Genomic DNA, 10,147 nt, shown 5'->3' with positions numbered 1-10,147 from the left:
CTGTTGTGGGTTTTACGGACTGTGTGACTGGGGTCTAGTGGCATACCTTCCATCGGGACATGTGGGGTTACATGTTCCCAAGGGGAGGCCATCTAGTCACACATGGTAGCCGCTCCTTAGATCCCTGCATCAACTTTAAAAAGACCCTGGCGTGGGCAGGCCTGCCCACCCCACACTCACCGGGGCTGGGAAGGGGCCAGCAGACAGGCCGAAGATCAAGCTGGCAACGGCAGCAGTGACTGTGGCTGCCGGCACGCCCATGGCAGGCACAGGAGCTCTATGCCCCATGAGTCTGAAGCTGTCAAGCGTAGCCCGGCATGGAGGAAGCCACTGGGCGCCAGCTAGGTCCTTGCACCTGTTCCGTCCTGTGGCGCGGCATCTGGCAGCTCCCTCCGTGCCGGGGCTGCGATCACCGACTTCAGACCAGCGGGGCATATTGTTGTTGTTGTTGTTGTTGTTGTTGTTGTTGTTGTTGTTGTTGATTATTATTATTATTAATTGATTGATTGATTGATTGATTGATTGATTGATTAATTAATTAATTAATTAATTAATTAATTAATTAATTAATTAATTAATTAATTAATTAATTAATTAAATTTAGTATACCTCCCTATCCCCGAAGGGCTCAGGGCAGCGTACAGATAAAGCATAGCTCTGTGACGCCTGCCACGGGCCTGCTGGCAGCCATGATTACTGCTGCCGCTGCCGGCTTGATCTTTGGCCTGTCCGTCGGCCCCTTCCCAGCCCCAGTGAGTGTGGGGTGGGCAGACCTCCCCACCAGTGGCGTATCGACACAAAATGGAGCCCGGGGCAAGAAATGGGGGGGGAGGCGCACAGAAAATGAATTTTGTGTCGATACGCCACTGCTGGAGTCTGCTGAAATGTTAGGAGCAAAAACCACCAGACCATGGTCACACAGCCAGGAAAATCCACAACAGCTAGAATTTTATCTGTTCACAAATGTAGTTGGTGATACTTTACAGTTAAACTGCTGTCTGCATGCATTTTATTACATTTATGAGCCATGTATCTTGTATATATGTGAATGTGTTACTGGCTCCAGGAAGGACAGATGCTAAGGGAAAAGATTAACAGGCCTTTCTCAGTCAAGAGAACATTTGCATTATTCTCGACTGTCTGACTGTACTGTTACCCTTCTGTTGCAGCTAGAAAAAAGCGTCCGGCGACTGCGAGAGAAGTTCTACGGGAAGGTGACCATCAGAGATGCCGTCATTCTGATGCGGATGTTCAATAATGATCACGATCTCGCCTGCCAGCGTATTATTGAACGCAAAAATGAGATGGGTGGTGAGTCAGATCTCCATGTATGGTCAGGGGTACTGTGTACATTGGATGGGAGTAGGGGGTGTCCGCATGGAACGGACTAGGGGGTGTCACTTCATATATACCTGACCTTTCTGCCCAGTGGGGACCAGAGTCGGAGCGAGGGGAAACTGCTCCCGGGGTGCGCGTGCGCCCTGGGCTCCTGCCACAGCATTGCCCGCCCCCGCCATGCGATGCTCCCAGAACTCCCCGCCATGCCCCCGCCACACCCCCTCAACGACCCGGCCACACCTCCACTGCTACTCCACCTGGGTCGTTGTGGTGGGTCGCTACTCCATCCCATGGGCGCTACACCACTGGTGGGGACACAAGATAACTTACATCCACGAACCCATGGACATGGACATGCGAAGCTTCTACTAAATCAGACCTTCCATCCATGAAGGCCAGCATTGCTTACTCTGAGTGGCATCCGCTCTCCAAGGTCTCAGGCAGAGGTTTTTTACATTTGGTTGTGGTGGGATTTCCAGGCTGCGTGACCGTGGTCTGGTGGATCTTGTTCCTAACGTTTCGACTGCATCTGCGGTTGGCATCTTCAGAAGTGTATCACAGAGGGAAGTCTGTTACACACTGTGTCAAGCCATAGATGCAGGCGAAACGTTAGGAACAAGACCCACCAGACCACGGCCACGCAGCGCAGAAAACCCACCACAACCAGTTGAGTCCATCCATGAAAGCCTTTGACAATACATTTTTCACATCACCGACTGCCTGGTCCTTTTTAACTGGAGATGCCAGGGATTGAGCCTGGGACCTCCTGCAGAGGCCCCCCCCCACTCAGCCACTAACCCCCAAACCCCCCCCCCCCATCTTCTCTATTTTATCTCCATAACAGCAACACTATGAAGTAGCTTAGGCGGAGAATGTCTGACTGGCTCAAGATCACCCAGCAGTTTTTCTTTCTTCTTTTTTTAGAATTCCAATAAATTTTATTTTCATATAATACAAGAGTAACATGGAAAGTAATACACATGACCGGTTTTAGTCTTCCGTAATAAACAAGGAAAGAAAAAGAAAAAAAGAAAAAAAAGATTACAACATTGTCCACCTTATTACTATCTTTCGTAACTTAGTCAAATAAATTTACAAAAAAGGTTCTGCTAACTGTCAGAATCTAATTAGGTTTCTTCAAAGGAGGAAATTTCATTATTAACCCAGCAGTCTTTCATGGCCGAGTGGGGATTTGAACTTTGTTCTCCCAGGTGCCCTATGCACACAGCCCATAGTCACAGTCCAGTCCGAGGTCAATATATTGAAACTGAAACTGACATTGAAACATTGAAATGGAAACTGAAACTGAAACTGAGACTGCCAGTTTCCATCTCTTGTCATCTTGGTTGGGCCTGTTGTTGATTCCATCGTGGGCCCTGCCTGTTCCCTCCCTTTCTTCTTTCTTCTTTTTTGGCCTTTCGATCGGGCGCCTGTTTTCAACCAACTCTTGCTAAACAACCTTGCTGTTTAATTTAGATTTGTTGTGAGCAACGGCTGCTTAAGTTTTAACGGGTTTAATAGGTTTAAGTTTTATGTTGTTTTGAGTTGCTGTTTGGAGAACAGCCGTTTTGTGAGCCGCCTCGAGCCCTTCGGGGAAGAGGCGGCCTATAAGTTTAATTAATTAATATATATATACACACACACATACACACACAGACATATATATATATACATATACACACACACACACACACACACATACATACACACACATACACACATATATATATACATATATATACATATACATACATACATATACACATACACACATATACATATACATACACACACATATATATTTTACTTACTTACTTACTTACTTACTTACTTACTTACTTACTTACTTATTTATTTATTTATTTATTTATTTATTTATTTATTTATTCAGTTTATAGACCGCCCTCCCCCTAAGGGCTCAGGGCGGTGAACAACATAGATAGAGCACAATATATCAAATCAATTAAAATTCATTAAGTTAGGTAATACAGGCTCTAAAAGATAAAATATAAACCTTCCCCATTAAAATGCAGCATTAAAATTAGTATTAATACAAGATGGCAGGATGGCATCTACTGTTGACTCTCTCAACCCCAAAGGGTGGCAGGATTCAATGATGTTATCAGAAGAGGGGGGAACGAAGAGGAGGGAGGATATATACATATATACATACATATACATACACACACACATACATATACATACACACATATACATATACATACATATGTGTGTGTGTGTGTATGTATATATATGTATGTATATGTATATGTGTGTGTGTATGTATATGTGTGTGTGTGTATGTATGTATGTATATGTGTGTGTGTGTGTGTGTGTATATATATACACACACACATACATATACATACACACATATACATATACATATATATACACACACACACATATACCAAGAGTTCCTACTCATGAGCACCAAGTCCGAAAAAGGGTAGTCACAACACAACACAAATCCAGGAATGCAAGGCAAGGTCAACACAAAGGAGATAATTTGCAGACACGCACACAGCTGAGGTGGTGGCGGGCAGATTTGTTGCTCCCACGCTGCTCCCTGTTTCTCAGCCTCTTTTCATAGGGAGCTGGAGGTAGCCGGCCCCTGGCCGTCCTGTCAACCCTGCTAACATTCTTCACTGTCGAGGCTGCAGTGGGCCAGGGCCGTCAATCAACCCTGCAGTCATCTCCGGTGCCATTCACTGGGTTTGGGAGGATGCAGGGGCAGAGCAAGCGAGAGTCCCTGAGGCTGGCCTGCCGTCAGGAGGCTGAGGGGCTTCCAAGCAGCTGTTGGCTCAGGGTCTGAGTGTGAAGGGAAAAGTGTGCGTGTGATGATGCCCTTCTTTCCTTGCAACCTACCGAGAGAACCGGATTCTTTAATCCAGATGCTCTGAATCCGCTGAGTTTTTAAAGATTTTATTAAAAAGAAAGAAAAGAAAGGCAAGAAAAGAAAAGAAAATAACACAAGTTCCAATTTAGAACAGAGCTAGGCAGTGGTATACATCAGACTGGGCAAATCTTCTAGTCTGAAGTCTGAAACTAGAATGATTTTTTTAAATCCCTGGGAACTCAGTTTTATGGCCTTTGTCTCCTCTTGGGGTCTGCAACCTGTGGCTCTCCAGATGTTCATGGACTACAAATCCCATCAGCCCCTGCCAGCATGGCCAAATTCTTCTCCTCCTCATCTGACACTGTAAGAAGAAGAAGAAGAGTTTTGGATTTATATCCCCCCTTTCTCTCCTGCAGGAGACTCAAAGGGGCTGACAATCTCCTTGCCCTTCCCCCCTCACAACAAACACCCTGTGAGGTAGGTGGGGCTGAGAGAGCTCCGAAGAACTGTGACTAGCCCAAGGTCACCCAGCTGGTGTGTGTGGGAGTGTACAGGCTAATCTGAATTCCCCAGATAAGCCTCCACAGCTCAGGCGGCAGAGCTGGGAATCAAACCCGGTTCCTCTAGATTAAATACACGAGCTCTTAACCTCCTACGCCACTGCTGCTCACCACTATGTAACCACTATGCCACGCCAGCTACTGCCCTGAACTGTCCGAATTACTTTATTAAAGTATTGCATTATGCAGGGGGTTGTGTTGCGGTGTGCATTTTGCTTATTTCTCCCCCTCTCTCTGTGTGGCACAGTATGAGACTTGCTAAGACAGAAGGCATTCCACTTGTAGAATAAACCTTGGCCCCTTCTGCACATGCAAAATAATGTGTTTTCAAACCACTTTTACAACTGTTTGCAAGTGGATTTTGCTATTCCGCACAGCTTCAAAGAGCACTGAAAGCAGTTTGAAAGTGCATTATTCTGCATGTGCGGAATGAGCCCTTGATTGGCATCTGTGAGGAAGACGAAATGTAGGCTGGTGCTGTCGAGCTGTGGTTTAGAGCTGTCACCTCGGGGGTGGGGTGGGGTGGGGTGGGCGGTTCTCAGTGATTTGGGGTGGAGCCTGGAGAAGTTTGGGAAGAGAGCCGTAAGTCTGACCTCCAAAGCAGCCATTTTCTCTAGGGAGAGGCCGATCTCTACAGTCTGGAGATCAGTTGCAATTCCGGGAGATCTCCAAGCCGTACCTGGAGGCTGGCAATCTTAGACTGGAATCCGTAATCTCTGGCCATAACATCCTTGGTTGCAGGTGGGATCCTATTCAGCCTGTTCTTTTCTCCCCCCCTTAGATATAGATCTGGAAGATGACCCGGACCTGGCTAGCGATCTGGTGGCTTTGGTAATGCTCTATCCTTCTATCCTACGCAGATTTTGAATGCTGGAGAAGTGGGTAATTGAACATTGAGGGGCCATTTCTTTTTCCTTTGCAAATGCCACTGCTAGACCTGCTGGGCCACCTTCCCTTCCCTATTGCTCCTCCCACCTTGGGCTGCTCTGCTCTCTTCCTTGGGAGCAGAAATCCACCTGCCAAGGGCAGTCTCTGCTTTGTCAAGCTGAGGAAGTAGCCAAGGATGCATCAGGTGGGAAAGGCAGGCAGAAAGAGGCCGATGCATCCCCGCTGACCGGTCACTCGTGCAAAAGATTTTGCCACTGCCCTCACCTGGACAGCCCAGCCTACCTTGATCTCATCAGATCTCAGAAGCTATTCAGGGTTAGTCCTGGTTAGGACTCGGATGGGAGACCACCAAGGAAGTCCAGGGTTGCTACGCAGAGGCAAACCACCTCTTACCTTATAAAAACCCTCCGGAATCACCATAAGTCAGGTTCCCCCTCTCAACGTAGGCTCACGACACCCTTAGTTAGAGATGCCTCCATTCTGGCCGCTGAAAAAAAATTGCTATAGTAATCAAGGCAAATGTACAACAGGTAAAGACCAGAGTAATTACACCAATCGGGTGCTCATCATGGATCCTGATGCCAATGTCTACAGCAGGGGACTTCAAACTATGGCCCTCCAGATGTTCATGGACTACAATTCCCATCAGCCCTGCCAGCATGGCCAAGAGATATGGCTCATGGAAATTGTAGTCTCTGAACATCTGGAGGGCCATAGTTTGAAGACCCCTGGTCTACAGTTAAAGGACTAAGAAGAGACTTTTGGAGTGAAAATTGGGCAATATTAACTTTTAGAAACTAGGTTTACTCCTAGAGGAGAAAGAAAAAACCTTACATGAATTATAACGGCTTGAAAAAGAATCATCATAAGAACATAAGAACAAGCCAGCTGGATCAGACCAGAGTCCATCTAGTCCAGCTCTCTGCTACTCGCAGTGGCCCACCAGGTGCCTTTGGGAGCTCACATGCAGGAGGTGAAAGCAATGGCCTTCTGCAGCTGTTGCTCCCGAGCACCTGGACTGCTAAGGCCTTTGCAATCTCAAATCAAAGAGGATCAAGATTGGTAGCCATAAATCGACTTCTCCTCCATAAATCTGTCCAAGCCCCTTTTAAAGCTATCCAGGTTAGTGGCCATCACCACCTCCTGTGGCAGCATATTCCAAACACCAATCCCGCGTTGCGTGAAGAAACGTTTCCTTTTATTAGTCCAAATTCTTCCCCCCAGCATTTTCAATGAATGCCCCCTGGTTCTAGTATTGTGAGAAAGAGAGAAAAATGTCTCTCTGTCAACATTTTCTACCCCATGCATAATTTTATAGACTTCAATCATATCCCCCTTCAGACGCCTCCTCTCCAAACTAAAGAGTCCCAAACGCTGCAGCCTCTCCTCATAGGGAAGGTGCTCCAGTCCCTCAATCATCCTTGTTGCCCTTCTCTGCACTTTTTCTATCTCCTCAATATCCTTTTTGAGATGCGGTGACCAGAACTGGACACAGTACTCCAAGTGCGGTCGCACCACTGCTTTATATAAGGGCATGACAATCTTTGCAGTTTTATTATCAATTCCTTTCCTAATGATCCCCAGCATAGAGTTTGCCTTTTTCACAGCTGCCATGCATTGAGTTGACATTCCCATGGAACTATCAACTAAGACGCCCAAATCCCTTTCCTGGTCTGTGACTGATAGCACTGACCCTTGTAGCTTGTTTGCATCGAAATAAAACCCAAATCCGGAGGTTTTATAGTCAAACAGCCAAACAGCCTACATACTTATCTGTTGAACTATATTAATAATATTTTGAGTTGCTACCAAGAGAACAAAGATAGAATTGTATTCCAATTTATTATTGGTTGAAACATTATCCATTTCGTGAGCATAAGGACGCATTGGTGTGATTGCTTTGGAAAAAACTTGCTGGCATCCTAACATTTTGCTGTCTGCTGTTCTTGTCTTTTCTATGGTGAATTATTTGTTATGGCCAAACCAGCCTTCCTGATGGAGACTCTGCAGCTTGGAAGCTTGTGTGTTTTTATTCTAGCAATCCAGTTGCATATGTCTCCTTGTTTATTCTATATTTCTTGTTTCATGGACCTAATCTGGCCTCAGTTGCAAACTGCTGCTGCCTTTGAATAGCCACTTTCAACCCTTTTGCTGTTCTTTCTAGGAATTGATAGAGAGGCTGCAGGAAGAAGAGGAACAGAGGCAGCAGGTGACTGATGGAGGAGATGGGCAATGAGGAGGGGTTGCCAAAGGAGGGGCGACCGATCCCTTTGATAAAGACTTAATGTGTGGAATTGAGCGCTGGAACCTTTTCATGGCATGGAAGCCAATAACGTCAGCTGGCATCTGCTGCAGATCAGACTAATACTAAAAGGACAGTTGGAGGGACCGATCTAAAAGTTAGCAGCCCTAAGTGGGTGTCCGTGACAATCAGTTTGGGGTGAGGGAAAATAGGTGCAGGTAAGGGGGAGAATAGAGGTGGCGTCAGGAAGAGGGTCTGATAGATTTGTGCTGAGTGTTAGTTGATGGAAACAGGAGGTGTGCCAAGTGGGTGTTGCCTGCCCCAGACACTGGGATTCCTGTGTGGCACCCAGTGTATGTGTGTTATTTCTGCGTTTTAATGATTGCAGACATATACAGCCTTTCCAGAGAGCCAGCGTGGTGTAGTGGTTAAGAGCAGGTGCACTCTAATCTGGAGAACTGGGTTTGATTCCCCGCTCTGCCACTTGAGCTGTGGAAGCTTATCTGGTGAACTAGATTAGCTGGTGCACTCCAACACACGCCAGCTGGGTGACCTTGGACTAGTCCAGGGGTCTGCAACGTGCGGCTCTCCAGATGTTCGTGGACTACAATTCCCATCAGCCCCTGCCAGCATGGCCAATTGGGGATTGTGGTCCGTGAACATCTGGAGAGCCGTAGGTTGCAGACCCCTGGACTAGTGACAGCTCTTCAGAGTTCTCTCAGCCACCTCACAGGCCAGGTGTTTGTTGTGAGGGGGGAAGGGAAAGGAGTTTGTAAGCCCCTTTGAGTCTCCTTACAGGAGAGAAAGGTGGGATATAAATTCAAACTCTTCTTCTTCCTACCGGTTTGGTTATTTTTGCATTATTGCGATACATGATTTTAATTTTGTGTGTGACTGTGTGTATATATAAATTGTGACCTCTGAATGTGACGTTTGAGTTGAAACACTTCAAGTCAGTCTTGGCAACAGCTTTTGTGCTGTTGGGTTCAACCTTTCTAATAGTTTATGTACTATTATTATGCGCGCGTGTGCGGGGGGGGGGTTGTTTTATTGGAGATGCAACTCCTGGATTTATATTACCATTAAATTTCCACAATTTTAAATGGTTGTAAATGTTTTCTAATATAATTATAGTGAGTGCAGGGTAAAAAAAAATATTTTGTATATACCTAAGGTTTTAATATTCCCTCAACTTTTCTCAATTCTTTGGTTCTTGGGAAGCAGAGGCGTACCGGGGGTAAATGGCGCCGGGAGACAAATTGTCTCCAGGACGCCCCCCAGGCTCTGCCCCCACTGCCCTTGACCCCGCCTATGTCACCATGGACATGGGCAAGATCTAGGGTGCCCACCTCCGCCCCCAGACTCCCCTGCAGTCTCTTCTGACCTCCTCTCCGGGCAGGCCAGAAGACACTGCAGTCCCTGCCTCGGAGACCTTCTTTTGTAAGCACTGAGGCCGGGGGTGGGGCTTGGGGAGCAGGAAGGGGTGGGACTTCCTGCTCCCAAGCCCCACCCCCCCAGCATCAGTGCTTATAAAAGAAGGTCTCCGAGGCAGGGACTGCAGTCTCTTCTGGCCTGCCCGGAGTGGAGGTCAGAAGAGACTGCCGGCTGCCGGCCCAGCTGGCAGGGGTGGAAGGAAGGGAGGGAGGAGTCCAGGGCGGGGTTGAGGGTGCTTGGAGGCAGCAGGAAATCCTGCTGTCTCGTCGTTTTTGCGCGTCTCGGACGGGGTCGAGGCATGTGAAAATGACGAGACAGCAGGACTTCCTGGTCACGTGGGGGGCCGATTTTGTGCCCCCCACATGACCAGAAGAGTGGCGCCCGGGGACAAGGGGGTACCCCTTATCCCTAGGCAGATACGCCACTGCTGGGAAGATAAGCTCAGCCAGTGTTTGCAGTGACAGCGGGACCTGCTGGAGAGGACCCTTCTTTAGCCACTATTAGCACTAACAAGATTTTGGGGGTGTGATCTTTCAAGAGTCAAAACTCCCTTCGTCAGATACAGGTTAGATTGGAGACCTCTGAGTCCATATATCCTAGTCAGAAGTGGGGAGGGGTGCTGTAAAGAACGGCATCAGAGGACATAAGAACATAAGAACTAGCCTGCTGGATCAGACCAGAGTCCATCTAGTCCAGCATTCTGCTACTTGCAGTGGCCCACCAGGTGCCTTTGGGAGCTCACGTGCAGGATGTGAAAGCAAGGGCCTTCTGCTGCTGCTGCTGCTCCTGAGTGTAGTAATGCACCGCTGACCCAGCAGCACCGTGGTAGAACGTTGGCACACCAAC

The 10,147-nt window shown here is 47.4% G+C and overlaps 1 long non-coding RNA gene across 1 annotated transcript; it reads left to right on the top strand.

Moving 5' to 3' along the window:
* The first annotated feature begins 1,170 nt into the window (after positions 1-1,170).
* On the top strand, positions 1,171-7,835 carry LOC125428498. Its single transcript, XR_007243855.1, has 3 exons — positions 1,171-1,311; positions 5,519-5,568; positions 7,790-7,835. It is a non-coding gene; the product is annotated as an uncharacterized LOC125428498 (long non-coding RNA).
* The last annotated feature ends 2,312 nt before the right edge of the window (positions 7,836-10,147 follow it).

Source organism: Sphaerodactylus townsendi, linkage group LG03 (assembly GCF_021028975.2).
Source record: "Sphaerodactylus townsendi isolate TG3544 linkage group LG03, MPM_Stown_v2.3, whole genome shotgun sequence".
NCBI lineage: Eukaryota > Metazoa > Chordata > Lepidosauria > Squamata > Sphaerodactylidae > Sphaerodactylus > Sphaerodactylus townsendi.
Note: the sequence above shows the minus strand (reverse complement) of the source record. Positions and strands in the feature narration are given on the sequence as shown.